At 32.5% G+C, this 15,411-nt stretch overlaps 1 pseudogene; it reads left to right on the top strand.

The window, feature by feature from the left end:
- Positions 1-201: 201 nt before the first annotated feature.
- LOC149532489 (glutamate--tRNA ligase, cytoplasmic pseudogene) lies at positions 202-14,898 on the top strand (annotated as a pseudogene).
- Positions 14,899-15,411: the final 513 nt, after the last annotated feature.

Raw genomic sequence — 15,411 nt, 5'->3', positions numbered from 1 at the left:
TTTCTTCTAACACTTATATAATAGAATATTGGAGCAAACTTTTCAATTTTGGGTGCATATATATTATTTTCCTTATTCTTGAGGAGCAATAGAGAGAATCTACAAATATAGAAAATGGAAGAAGTGAAAAAAGCGATGACAAAGTTGGATCTCAATGAAAAAAAGGAAGTGTAGAAGATGAATTGCATTTAGGTTTCCAATATGAAGAAGCCGCTCTTTTTCTACATCAATTTGGCTAAGGTATGTTGTCTGAGGTTACATTTTGTTATTGGGTTGATGCTTCAACTATTCAACTATTCTTCTTCTTCCTTTTCTTTCCTTATTTGGGTTGGTAGATAACCCTAGAATTCTTCCAAACCTAAGATTTTTTTAAAAAATGTTTTATATTCAAACCTTTTATTCTTGTTTATCTTGGGCTTCTCCCAAACTGTTGCAAGTTTGATAGGAATATTATTTCTGGTTAGTGGCAGTATCGAGTAAACATAAGTAGGGTAACTAAGTCCACCTCTTTGTCATCTTCCATTTCACTTTTTGTGTCCCTTGTTGACAATATCTCTCCCATGTCAAACCTCATTCCTTATGAGAATTTGAAAGAGTTACTAAATTTTAACTATTCTTCTCATCTTCCATTTCACCTTTGCCATACCCTTTTGTCATGCCCAAATTTGAACAAGTCAAAACACAACCAACAAATTTTTTAATTTATTTTTTAATTTATTTTTATTTTTATTTTTATTTTTTTTAAAGGTGAACTAAAGATAGTATGTATGGATATTTACTTAATTAGCCTTGAAGATGTAGTTGTTTGAGTATGTATTCCTAGTTGGTGCCATGTGTATATGAGCAATGCTAGTATGCTAATAGAAACCAAATTTAAATAAAGCTTCTACAAACTAAACAAAATTCATAAACTTCAAGATAGACTAAGATGAGCTCTCAATTGAGAATATGAGCCATTAATGGACTCTCTCAATAAGAAGCTCTCTTGTTGAGTAGCTTTATCTAAATGGATAGGATGTATGCTCAATATGCTTCCAAAGGCTTCAATGGATGATTGTGGATTTTTGGTGTGGATAGATGGCTTTAGTATGGATTTGGCTCTCAAAATAGCATTATAACTTTAATTCATGGATTGTGTTATTTTGCAAAGGGGAAGGATCCAATTTATAGGCAAGAGGCTTGAGGAATTGAGGGCTAAGATGCAAGGATGGGAAAAAGCTCATGGAGGGCTTAGATTGCATGAGAGGAGAGCACATGGATTGTGCTTCCTTACAACCAATCAAGGAGTGACACATGTCACATGGTGAGAGGATGGAGGAAAGGGGAAGGATGAGTCAAAAAAGGAGGCTCAAGGGACAAAATCTTCATAAAGACCCTCATAATGACTTGTAAGAGCAATAAAAGGGCTTGTAAGAGTCATTTATGACCTAGTGGACTTCATAAAGTTTTATGGTTGAGATATTTTGAGGGTGATGAGAGCAATTTCGACTTGGACTTGATTAAGAAGGTTTTAAGCTTGTTTAGGCTTGTGCAAATGATAAGAGGATGGATTAGGATGGTTTAGGATTAGCTTAGGGATAGGCAAATGGATGGCATTTAATGAGGGTGGGTGAAGGAGGAGATATTTGTTAACTTTGGCTTGGGTTAGTAAGTTTTAACCCATGTTTAGGGAATGTGACAAGGTTAGGACGGGATTAGGATTAGGTTTAAAGACATCTTCTAGAAGAGTCTAGATTTTGGATGAGGATAAAGACTTTCTAGAATAGTCTAGAATTTCCTAGCATGAGGATGAAGACTTTCTAGAAGAGTCTAGAACTTCTTAGGATGAGGATAAATTAGTTTTTTAGGAAATAAATAAAAATTTATTTATTTCAAGGGTTTGGGTTGAGGAGATATTTATCAAAACTTTTTTAATAAACATGAGGATTAATATTTAATCTTAATTAAATATTTTGAGTTGGGGTTAGGGGTAGGAAATGATGAGATTAGCCTTTAATCGAAATTAAAGAAGGACTAGAAGATTTTGGAAGAGGTTATTGGTCATAAGGAAATTGGCCAAGTTTTGGGCAAAAAATAAATTTTTTATTTATTTTAGGATTTTTGGTCAATTTATTAATTAAATAATTAATAAATAAGGAAATAATGTTTAAATAAGATTTAAACATTTTTGGGAGGGATTCCTTAATTAAATATTTTTAATTAAGATAAAGGGATTTAATGGCATAAAAATTAATTAATTAATTAATTAATGATGATGTCATCGGGACTTTTTCAGAAAATAAAAATACTTTATTTTCTAAAGGTTTTTAGGTGTCTACACCATGAACATACATCTCAATTAGTTTGATACTCTACTCTCCCTCCATATTGGGGAGGCCTATTAAAAAAAGTTTCCAAGGCAAGCATTGTTTGGTCTACTAGGGTTCAAGTTATATCATATTTGATAGATACCGTTATCTAACTCTAATATTCTTAAACCACTTTATCTTATCTTACAGAAAATTAGCACTTACCTATTTTTCTCTCTTTACCTTGTCCTACCCTAGTATTATATTTCAAATACATGGTCATTAGGAAAGGTTATGAAATTATTATGACATTGATTTGTAATGAAGTTGCATATAGGTATTCCAATTATTAGTGTATAGGACCGACATATGATTCAATAGTAAAGTTATAAATTACTTTCTTACTTAAGCATGTAAAAAGATAGTGTGTTGTGTTGATTGACATCTAGACAATAACTTCTACTAACACTTTGATCTGACTTTGATATCTTGATATTAATTTATCCCCGTGTCAAGATATGTATATACTAATAATTTTATCTTACCCTTTCTCCGTCCTATATTTAAATTTATTTCATTTATTATACTAGCAATATTTTGAGTATAAGGTTCTAACTATATACCAACATGTCGATTTACTAAAGTAACAAATTGAGTTGTATGATAAAATTCAATAATTTACTTCATCTACTCTATTACCACTAACTAACATCTTTAACCCTACCTTAATCTAAATGCATTGCCACTTACTACTTCTCCTTAACCAACACTACTTCCCACCTTATTAACACATGACTCTATGTAATAATACAACTCCAAATTTACTAATTATCCCATTTAATCCAATAATCTTCTCCTAAATCATTAGTGCATTTCATGGTAAAGGACATTATATGAACCAACAATTATTTCCTAAGTACTAATAACCTCTTACCATGAATTCTTTTGTTGTTATATATTTTCCTTAAGTATCCACATCTTTTGAACATCCTAATCATATCTCGAAATCTAATAAATTTTATGACTTCATTAGTATAGAACCACCACTAGCTTCCTTTTTATTCACATTCAATTATATTAACTGACTTACACATTTATTTCAATTTGATAAAGCTTCTACTAATTTGCTAATGGATGGATAGCTTGAATTTTATATTAACGCTATAATCATATACTCTAAATGTATAGATTATTATTCATTATCAAGCATATTTGCAAATAGAATCAAAATAATATATAGTATTTAATATATTTATATATTAAGAACAAATAATAATATTATTACTAAACACATATTTGCATTAACTAACACTTACTTAACATACATAGTAGAGGTCAAAGTATAAATATACTTATATCTAATTACTAACTTTCACAATAGTTTTTTTAAAAAAAATCTGTATGGCCACTATTTAACAGCTACCCATACATATAATACTAAAGAAATTAGTATCTACTAAACATTAAAATTTATTACTAACTCATCCACAAACTAATTTATAATTTCCTTCTTCTTAATCTATACATCATAAATTTAATTATCACTCAATCTTAACTTGAATGGCCTTAGTTAAATATTTTACTAATCTATTTAATAAGAACTTTCCTAAATCCTAATAATTCCAATGATTAAAATACATTCCCCAAACATCCCAATTATTCCACTTAATAACATACAATATTGATTAATTAAACCCTAATCATAACTTTAACAAATTGCTATGTTCTAATGTAAACTAGACATGCTCCATCCCAACTTATTCCATATTTTAAATCTCTTCTCTCTTAATTCGAATTCGTAGACCTTTGGGGTCATGTGCCCACTTAATCCTTTATCTAATCATGCTTTAGACAAGGTCATATACCGCCCTCTAATGTACCTAGTCAAAGAAAGGTCCTATCAACAATGAATCCAAGGTTTAAACTTGACATGGGCCTCTTCCCAACACTAATTTACTCCTCCCACTTCCCAAGCACATGCCTCTGTTGGGTGATGCGACATGCTCCCCTGCCCACAGGTGGTTAATTATGTGGTGTTCCATGTTCACTAACAGTCATGGCTTTTGGTGCAATAGTAAATGGGCCCTACAATTGGTATCAGAGCCTGGTTTTGGCCTGGTCATGGGTTCAAATCTCCTCGGTGCCTTCCTGACCTGTGTAAGCACCTAGTATGCGCATCGAGGGGGAGATTTTTGGGTGATGCGACGTGCTCCCCTGCCCACAGGTGGTTAATTATGTGGTGTTCCATGTTCACTAACAGTCATGGCTTTTGGTGCGACGGCAAATGGGCCCTACAGCCTCCTCTTCCTAGGCATGATGTGGTCTAGGGAAAGTTAGAATTGAAATCTTAGCACAATCTCCAATTCACTAGTTCCCTAGAAAAGAAAGTATGTATGTTGTCATGTCAAAGGGGTCACCTTTATTGTCTTTTTATATGAGTTCAAAAAGTGACAAGGCATGTTCACCTAGTGGAGACCACAAACCCCTTTTCCCATTTGAATATGGTGATTTTTTTGCAAGAAAGTAATGACTAGATAGGATTCACCATGTTTTTAATTATGTTTGTAAAATATATTTGTATTTTGAGGTTTAGTTAAAGTGTTAAGTATTATATTTCTTTTACTTGGTTCCATGCTATGTGTAGAGGTAATTTATCCTTAGGGGTTAGTCCTTCTAGGAAAAGTGTTGTTTTGTATTCCAATGTGAGTGGACATATTTCTCCTTTAAATGGTTATTTATTTTAATTTTCTCCTTACCTCCTAAATGGAGTGATTATTTTAATGGTATCTTGTAAGGGAGATTCTAGGAATATTCTTCCCTATTAATATATTGCTTTGAAATAGGCATGGATTTATTTTTCAAATTCTCATACATCTTCGAGAAAATGAAAAGTGTAGGTATAGGAAGGTAAAATTTGGTGTCAAGGTTTTTATTCTCTATTTTTCTTTTAGGACACCACAAACATGAAGTGACAATGATTTGACTCAACTTCCCTACCAATTTAATTTACAAGTGGATGTTACTATAGCATTTATCTCGTATAAGGAGCTATTAGAACTTGGGAATACAAATGGATTAATCTTCATGCATATACAATGAGCTATCAAAATATAATAATTTTTCATCCATTTTATTGAATGCATAATGTATAAACTTACAACTCAATCATCTATATTTTGATGTAAATCAACTATATCAAAAAGGATATATATCAACTATGAAATTTTTTACCAAATGATTTATAATTAACATAAGGAGAGGGATCTTATTACATAACTTCTTCATCAGTTATTGTGAAACTCATAATAAGCATATAAAGGCTACTGTGTTCAATTCTCTCAAACTTCACATTTTCAACATTATTCAATAACATGAAATTTTCATTTTACATCACATTGAAACAAAAAGGACACTTAACATTACAACACATTTTGTGATAACATGGGAAGATTGGTCTCTCTATACACTTGATTTTCAACATTTTCAAGGGTGAAACCCTAATATCTCTAAGGAATCCATCTTCATGAAACCTACAACCACATACAACTAGGAACCATAAAGGCTCACCTCCCATCCTAGGCTTCTATGAAGCCACCCACTGAGTAGGGGATACAAGTCCAAATGAGATACACACACACAATACTTGCCAATGCATAAAACATATCACATAACACAAAAAAATATATCCTATGGCTTACACATTGATTCACCATTGGAACCATTAAACATAGGGTGAAGGTGTGCTTTCAAAAAGGAGACTTACCATATCATAACATATCTGCAATAAATAATTTTCATGCCTTTTTGGGGCTTTCACAAATCAACAAATTTCACGCCCTTTCAGGGCTTTCACAAATATCCTCCAACATACTAACACTAACTATAGCATCCTTGAATACCCATCTACACCATCATTTCCCTTATCATCCCCCAAGCAAGATATGAATGAACATGGCATACAATGGAGCCCATACTCCAAGGTTCTCAACTATGTTTCAAGCCCAACTAAGCCCTTCACCTTGGACTTCTCTTCCCTTCCCAAAGGGTGAGTGAAGCCCTCACACCCAAAACAACACTTGACATTCAAATTTAAAAAAATGAGATTCAAGAAAGAAAATCAAGGAAATTCATGAAACACACTACACAATCACACCACCAAAACACAATACCAAGATACACAATAGCAATACAAGATCCCATAACAACACTCCATGCTTGCAGATTCATTATGCAAAACTAAAAGAAGGAAAATGAACATGGTTTGAAACACCAACCTTGGTCCAAGCTAAAGGCAATGATAGTTGTAGTAGAGCTCCCTTAATCTCCCTCAAAACCCTAACTAACTCTAAACTTAGAGAGTGGGTGAACAACCCACTAGTTTTTCCAAGACCCTCAAATAAGGCCTTCCCATTATCTATTTTAGCAAAGACACTAAGCCACTCCCTCTTACAAACTTATCTCCCTCTAAGTTTGTTATATTTGACTCAGTGGGAACATGGAAGAGAACACATGTGACAACTCAAATTTTGAATTGGTGGAAGAATGCATGGGTAAAGGCCCCCCCTAGGCTGTCTAGTCAACATCATGATCAAAATTAGGTCCCTAACATGTTATACTATCATATGGATAGCTCATTTTCACAAAAAAGGCACTTTGGGACCACCCACTAGTACATTTGAGGTCATTTTTTGACCATTATTGGTCAAAATTTTGACCCAAATTTTGATCCAAATTCGACCAACCAATTGGTCAAAAATTTTGACCAATACATTGGTTGAAAACTTTCAAAATTGTTGGCCCAATTTCTGCCAAGCATTAGTGAAAATTTTGACCAATGTTGGTAGAAAACTTCTCAGCATTGGTCAAAATTTCAACCAATACTTGTGGAAAATTGCACAACATTGGTCAAAATTTTGACCAATGCTTCGTAGAAAACTACCATGCATTGGTCAAAATTATACAATTTTTTTGAGGCTCACACTTGTTGAGGTCCACTTCAACAATGGCCCTTCTTGTGAAATTGTTGTCTAAAACCTTTCTAATGAGATAATGTTCTCTTCATTAGTGGGATGGAACATGAATCTAGGAGGCAGTTGTGCATCACCCTTATCATGACTGTAACTAAAGTTAAGATCCTCTATTATTGAATTCTCTTCCCTATCACCCATATTCATTTTCTTTTCTATTCATAATATGGGTGATAGGGAAGATAATTCAATAATAGAGGCTCTTAACTTTAGTTATAGTCATGATATGGGTGATGCACAACTGCCTCATGGATTCACATTCCATCCCACTGATGAAGAGCTCATAACACATTATCTCATTAGAAAGGTTTTAGATAGAAATTTCACAAGAAGGTCCATTGCTGAAGTGGACCTCAACAAGTGTGAGCCTCAGGGAGAGTTCAATTCCCTCCTTTATTATTCACTATGTGTATAATCAGTTAATAAGTGTGAGTGTCATGGGTTTGATCTCCATTTGGCCTCCCCAATGCTAATAGCCACAAAGTATCTTCCATGAGCTTTTTCCATTGTTCCCCTTTGGCTATGGTTTCCTCAAGCTAAGCCTAACTTCTAGTGAGTTCCCTTAATAGTGCCATGCTTCAATAGCACAATCTTGAGAGTCACCCATTCTATTGGTAGAATGGTATCTCTTTCTAGTGTATACTTTTGAGTTCCTTGTGCATCCACGACCCTATAGGTAGGCAACCAGCTCTAATTCCACTATGATATCCTACATTGATTAGTGTTGGAATACTATTTTTCATTAAATGTATAGCAAGGGCTAAACAGAAATCTTTGAAGATCTGGAAATCAAACTTACCATGTTCCATAGGCCTATATTTTTAAGAAAGAATGTTTGAATCTCAAGATCCAAACTCCAAGCTCATGACAATTTTGCCTAGCAAAAACTTGTTTAAGGCTCTTTAATGGTTATGCTATGCATGCTCAATAAAATACTCTTGTTATTTTGTTATTATAAAATAAGTTTGATCAGCCAAAAAATGAACATTTGGAAATTAATCTAATCAAACAAAACTTTGCATCTAAATTCAACACAAACTTGGGCTACATATAAGCAAGTAGCAAGCATCATATTTCAATTAAATTGATAATCTACTCAACATATATTACTAAGAATCCTTTGAGCAAGAGGTAATTGCTCAAAGGGAGTCCTGATATAATGCCCAAATTGTATTGTAGATTGTCAAGTAAATGACATGCCCAAAAGCTAGAGTTTGGAACATATTTTCCTTGTAACACCATTTTAATGTTGACAAGCACAAGTAAAACTAGAGTATATAACTATCTCAAAGATGAGAGGTAGTCCCCAAAAAGAATTTCCCCTAACTATTTTCTCTTTGTAGATGCAAATCATGAGCGGCAACAAACAATCTAGGTCTATGATTCACTTATATGAATCATGTTAACAAATGTTCCAATTTATCTAAATAATGTTTTGTAGACATGTGTACTAGCAAAATAGTTTGCAAATGCTCTTCTCTTGATATCCATAGAAAATGGTATTGGTTTGAAATATCAATCAACCACTCAATTATTCAAGGTCTTGTGAAAAGTTGTCTACCACCAAAAATCCCATATTAATGCAAAAAAAGCATGAAAACTAGTCAATTCTAGAAACCAATGACATCCAAATCAACATTATGCACACAAATCTCCCAAAATAAAGCAATAAAATATCACTAAACAATAAATTTACTATTACATATCGAGGTTTATGTTTTCAGTAGCTCACAGATAGCCATTGTTGCATAGCATGAAGTGGGAAGGGTGAAGCTTATTTGAAGAGCAGTATGCGATGAAGGTTTAGAGCCACCATCATGATTAACTTCCTTCACATTTGTTTTTGATTTCTCTTCATTGTAACCTTCAACTACATTATTTTGTGGGCTCTACTCTCCCTCCAAAGCTAACAATTTTTCATTTGATGTTTCCTACAACACATTATTATTTACATTATTACATTTAGCTAGTTCATCAAGATTTGTTGTGACCAACTACTATATAGGGTCCTCATACTTGGTGATATTCTTGCAAAACATTACCACTAATATTAATAGGAGAGAAAATCATGTCAGAAGGAAAACAACTCATTTTATTTTAAAGGATAGTAAAACCTATATACAAAAGCTAACTTATAAAACTAGAAAACAAATAACCATACAGAAAATGAAAGGATCAAAGCCAAACTTATATAGTAGTCATTTACAAGTACAACCATCAATTCAAAGTGATCTCCTCAATGAAAACATGAAATGAAAACAAAACCATAAAAATAATGAAGTCCTCTCATACCACAAATAATCAATTGGCTTCTGGATTAATCTTCTATATCCTCCTGCTAGGTTCATTATTGAAAATTCCCTAAAATGATGAGAAAGAACTTCAAAATAATAAATAAACCACAATCATGGATGGGCAGCATGGAACAAGACAATATTCACTTATGATTCCCTACTAAATTCTAACTCCATTGTTTCTAATTAGATCACAAGCACTGTTGCACTTTAGTCTTACAAAAGTCCTTTAGATATTCTAAATTCCAAGAACAATAAAAGAGAAATCCTCATATATAAAAATACATTGAGGAACTTACTTCACACTATGTGAGCTATCTTGCAAGTTAACTAAATCCTATAAAAGAACCACATGATCACCAAAACTATGTACCTTATTTTTAGGCAAATCACACAAACCCTTGATCCATCAATTAAATGCTTCTAGAGCACATTTTTTTTGGCATGCCAATTGTACATGAAAAAATATATGAGAATTTTTTTTAAAAAAATTAGTTTCACTGCAACCCAAAAATATTTAAAGTGACAAAGGATGACAAAATATTGGTACTTCTTTTAGAAACATATATCAGGATAGTCCAACTTTAAATAATACCAATTGTGGGGTGGACATGAAGACATCATTTGGATTTTGGAATACCAACTTTCCTCTATTAGCTAATGGCTTAACACAACCTAAACTTAAAAAATAGCCATAGCAATAGAAAAATTACAAAAACAATTGAAAGCATGGCATTAAGATACAATCATGTTAACTCGTTGCAGTTCTTTGATAAAGATAGATATCATATGAGTTCATTCAGTTTTAAATGCATTAAAGTGAAGAATTATTCGTCAGTAGGAATTCAAATATGTAGGACCACCTTGTGTAGGAAATTTATACACACTTTAAACCCTAAATAATTGTGTAAAACCCTAAATTTGAAAATATGGGATTTGTTGCAAAATTTAAAAAAAAGGATTCCTAAGAAAAATTGATCAAATTCTGGTCAGCAAACTAACAATCATCAAAAACTATATCACCAACCCTAGCCACTAAAGGAACACCCTTGATTTTGTTTCAAATGTCATGGGAAAAAATAATGAAAACCTAGGCACAACTTTTAGCTATTTAAAAATCTATAATTACTACAAAAATTGTAACACAAATTCACAAATACTGGCACTGCAACATTTTTTAAAATTTCACAATTTTCCTACCCTTAACAAGTTTGTAAAATTGTATACAAACTCTTTTGGATCTTGAATCTTCACTAGTCTTCACATGCAATTTGACAACACATCACAATCAACCATAATCCCTACAATGATTTTCTTTCTCAAATCCCAAAGCTCAACTTAAGCTTCGATACCAGATTAAGAAAACAAAAAACAAAAAAATTACCAAGATATTCAATTGACAAACAAAGAAACAAAAACTTTCTTATATAGACTTACATTGAGTTAAAAAGTAAATAGAACATAAAGACTTATTTCAGACTAATCTAAACTCCAAAAGACTTTATTAAACTCTAAGTTGCACATTAATTGATCATTAAAGAATATAATTATATTCTAATAGTGGTAAGCTAAGAATTATAAGTCTACACATTAATTGATCATTATACAATATGGTTATACTTTAATAGAGGTAACCTGACAAAAGAGAACACTAAAGATAAATTAGCTAAGAAACACAACCTTCCCTATTAGGAAATATACCATCAATAAGAAGTGAATGTGACACCTGAAAATTAGAGTGTTGGCTAGTTCTAGCCAAGCACCTCAATATATCATTCAAAGTCAATATCAAAGAAGAACTGAAGTTTAAACCAGCAATCCTAAGACAAAAGAAGAGACTTTGCATGAAAATATGAGTTCAATAAGGAAAAACATCTATGGGAGTGATGCCATGTTGGAAGTATAATTGTCACTAAATCTACAATAGGAATGCAACTTCCTTAGTTGTATGATGTACATTTTGCAAAGCTCCCTATAAAATGCTATGATATCTAACAAAAATATGCGAAGGAATTGAAATAGGTAGTTGCTGATAAAAATGATTGGCTTCCATAAACATTAAATATTTATGAGCATAAGTATATCATAAAAGTACAAAATGATAGCTTCATTTTTTAAAAAAATCCTAAAAAAAGGGACAATAAGATGAGCATTTTCAATTTCATTAAGAATTTTAAAATTATATGTACTAAACTTGTAAACCACAGTTCTCAGAACTATACTTAAGGTTTTTTTTCTCCAAAAGACTTAAACATGTACATGCACATAATCAAAAAATTAGGAAAAAGGAAAAAAATCACTTTCAAAATATCAGATCCAAGAATGCATGGTCTCTTTGCTTCTCAATAAAGAAAATGTAACAAACCTTTCCAGCTAGATTATGATATGTTTCAGCAATATCATTTTTTGGGTATATTATTCTTGACCTACAACTAGAATTTTATTCCAGCTCAAAAATAGAAAATCATAGAACTGATATAAACTAGGAACATCAACTTTTGTCTAGATTAACCTTTTCCATATGTAATTCACTCTCCATTAAGAGGCAATTCTTACCCAGGACCATTGTTGAAGTGGACCGATTAAGAATGGCCCCTATAGCAACCTACTCATTTTTCCCAAAGATACTATAATCAGATGACTGATTAATAATGGCCCCTGTAGCAGTTTACTCATTTTTCCTGAAGATACTATAATTAGTTGACTAATCAAGAATGGCCTAGTAGCGGCCTATTCATTTTTCTAAAGATATTGGGAGTATTGCAAAATCTTGAGAACCTAGACTTGGAAAAATTGAAGTTTTTGTTGTGGTTCCATGCTATGTAAGAGTATTGCATGGGGAACCAAAACATTTTGTGATTACAAATAATCTAAGCGCAACATATTTTTCCTACTCATGTCACACATTTTTTGAAGACTCTACCATACAAGATAGAGTGACAAATTCAACTGAAGCAAAAAGTCTACTATAAATATTGTGTAAGCAATATATATTGAAAGGACATTGCTAGCATAAATTGCAACTTGCATCCATAAATATTCAAATTTAGCTTTTGTATTTTCCTTGGCACAAAATAGATTTTCAATCTTATGAGTTACAGATGTTTGAAGACATAATATACAATATAGAGTGATAGATTCAAATGAGAACAACAAGTGTATTGTACACTATGTGTAAGCAATATTTATTGTGAGGACATTACACGTAAATTTATCGACATAAATTGCAACTTGTACCTATAAATATTTAATTTACTTTTGCATCATCTATAATAAAAATAATTGAATGAAACAAAAGCACCAACCAAAACTCTGAACTTCACTCCATTGTTGAAGGATACATAGCACACAACATATCTAACTTGAGCAATATATATGACACAACATATCTAACTATTGGCATCATTGTTGCACCTTATAGGTGCATGTGCTAGTCATTAAAAAATACTAATATTAAATATTTATTAAACTAAATCAATAAATAATAGATAAGAAATGATTGACTTCCTTATCCCTTCGCACACATATACAGAAAAAGTCATCAAATAGGAGGGGGAAAAGATGGGAAGATATCCAAAAATCAAAGAAGTATCAAAGTTTAGCTAGATGGTTTAACTCAATATTGTTAGAGTATCCAGTACTTAGTCAAGTAGCTAATAAATATGTTGGTAGAAGAGGAATTGGTAAGACAAAGCTAGTAAGTCTGAAAGAAAGTGAGCCTAATGGTATCAAAAGTGAAAGCAATGAGAAAGCAAAGGAGGAAGGTTCTTTTGACATTGATCTGCCGGATGTAGAAATTGAGAAAGTTTGTACTCAGTTTCCTCCTGAGTCGAGTGGATATCTTCATATTGGACATGCAAAAGATGGTTTTTTAAACCAATACTTTGCTCAAAGGTATAAAGGGCACTTGATTATATGCTTTGATGACACAAACCCTACTAAAGAAAGAAACAAGTTTATAGATAACATATTGAATGACCTTGATATGCTAGCCATTAAAGGAGAAGGACCTACATACACTTCAGATTATTTTTTGCAGTTAGTAGAGATCGTTGAGAAATTGATATCTGAGGGGAAGGCATATGTGGATGACACACCTCAAGAGAAGATGCAAAAAGAGAGAATGGATGGAATTGAGTCCATCAACAGGAATAACTCTGTGGAGCAAAATATGTATTTATGGAAAGAGATGATTGTTGCTATTGAGAGGGGGATGCAATGTTGTCTAAGAGGTAAGTTGAATATGCAAGATGTTAACTAAACATTGCAGGATCCTTTTTATTATAGATGCAATTGTGTCCCCCATCACCGTGTTGGATTTAAATACAAGATATATCCAACATATGATTTTGTATGCCCATATGTGGATAGCATTGAAGGTGTGACACATGCTCTCCGATCAAGTGAGTACCATGATCATAATGAACAATATTATAGGCTCTTAGAAGACATGGGTTTGCAAAAATTATATGTGTGGGATTTTATCCATTTGAATTTTGTTTATACTCTCCTAAGCAAGCGAAAACTACAGTGGTTTGTAGATAATGGAAAAGTGGAGGGCTGGGATGATCCCCGCTTCCCAATAGTGCAAGGAACATTACAGAGGGGATTGACAGTAAAGGCCTTAAAGGAACTTATTTTGTCACAAGTAAGTTTAAATGTTGGACATTTTCTTTGGAACATATTTTTTTTCACTTAATTTTCTATGGTTTTCCATACAAATTCTTATAACCTATACCGATTAAAATTATAAATCTGAGTTTTCTTTGGGACTTTTGTTTTAGGGAGCATCAAAAAATCTAAATATAATGGAGTGAGAAAAACTTTGGACAATGAATAAAAACATCATTGACCCTGTCTATCCTAGACACACTACTCTTTTTGAAAATCTTGTCCTTCTATGCTTAACAAATGGGCCTGAAGAACCTTTTGTCAAAATTTTGGCTAGGCATAAAAAGTATGAAGGTGCTAGCAAGAAAGAAACTACTTACACAAAACACATTTGGTTGGAGAGTGTTGATGTTGCTCTTGTCTCAAAAGGTGAAGAGGTAACACTGATGGATTGGGGCAATGCCATAATAAAAAAATGTTGAGAAGGACTCAAAGGGTGTTATTGTATGGCTTCATGGCATGTTTCATCTTGAAGGATCAGTCAAAATAACAAAGCTAAAGTTGACTTGGCTACCAGAGATTTCAAAGCTTGTCAACTTGTCACTTGTTGAAGTTGACCATTTGATTACTAAAAAGAAGATATATTTTTCATTGACTCAAAGCCTTACTAGTCAATAATGGATGAATTTATGTATGTTTCTATACATTGTGTAGGCATTTTACATTGATTTCCAAATATGACTCTCATTACAAGCTATTGATATAACTTTCAATAGTCTATTTGAACAAAGATGTCCAATTTGGATCTATGTCACATACACACTGGCAGGGGAGCTCTCATAACTATCATTTGGTGTTAGTATATGATTAGGTTGATTTAAACTTATAGAAAACAATAGCAATCCTAAGGGGCGGGGGATCAGGATTGTTCTTGAAAACTTATACCAACTTATACCAATTTATTTTTTCTGTTATAACTATTTTTAAAAATATCTCATTGCACAAAATATAATGTGGAAACCCAACTTTGGAAAAACCACAAACACAAAGGCTTCTAGGATCTATTGTCCTAATCCAACCATCTCAATGAGATTCACTTAAAAATTTAAGGGCTCCAACCCTTAGGAACAACAATCCTCTTCTCAGAGCAACAACTCTGTCAATCTATGTATTATTTCAACCAACCACAAT

The sequence above is a fragment of the Cupressus sempervirens genome, chromosome 10 (assembly GCF_028749045.1).
Source record: "Cupressus sempervirens isolate cs-2001-9-10 chromosome 10, ASM2874904v1, whole genome shotgun sequence".
NCBI lineage: Eukaryota > Viridiplantae > Streptophyta > Pinopsida > Cupressales > Cupressaceae > Cupressus > Cupressus sempervirens.
Note: the sequence above shows the minus strand (reverse complement) of the source record. Positions and strands in the feature narration are given on the sequence as shown.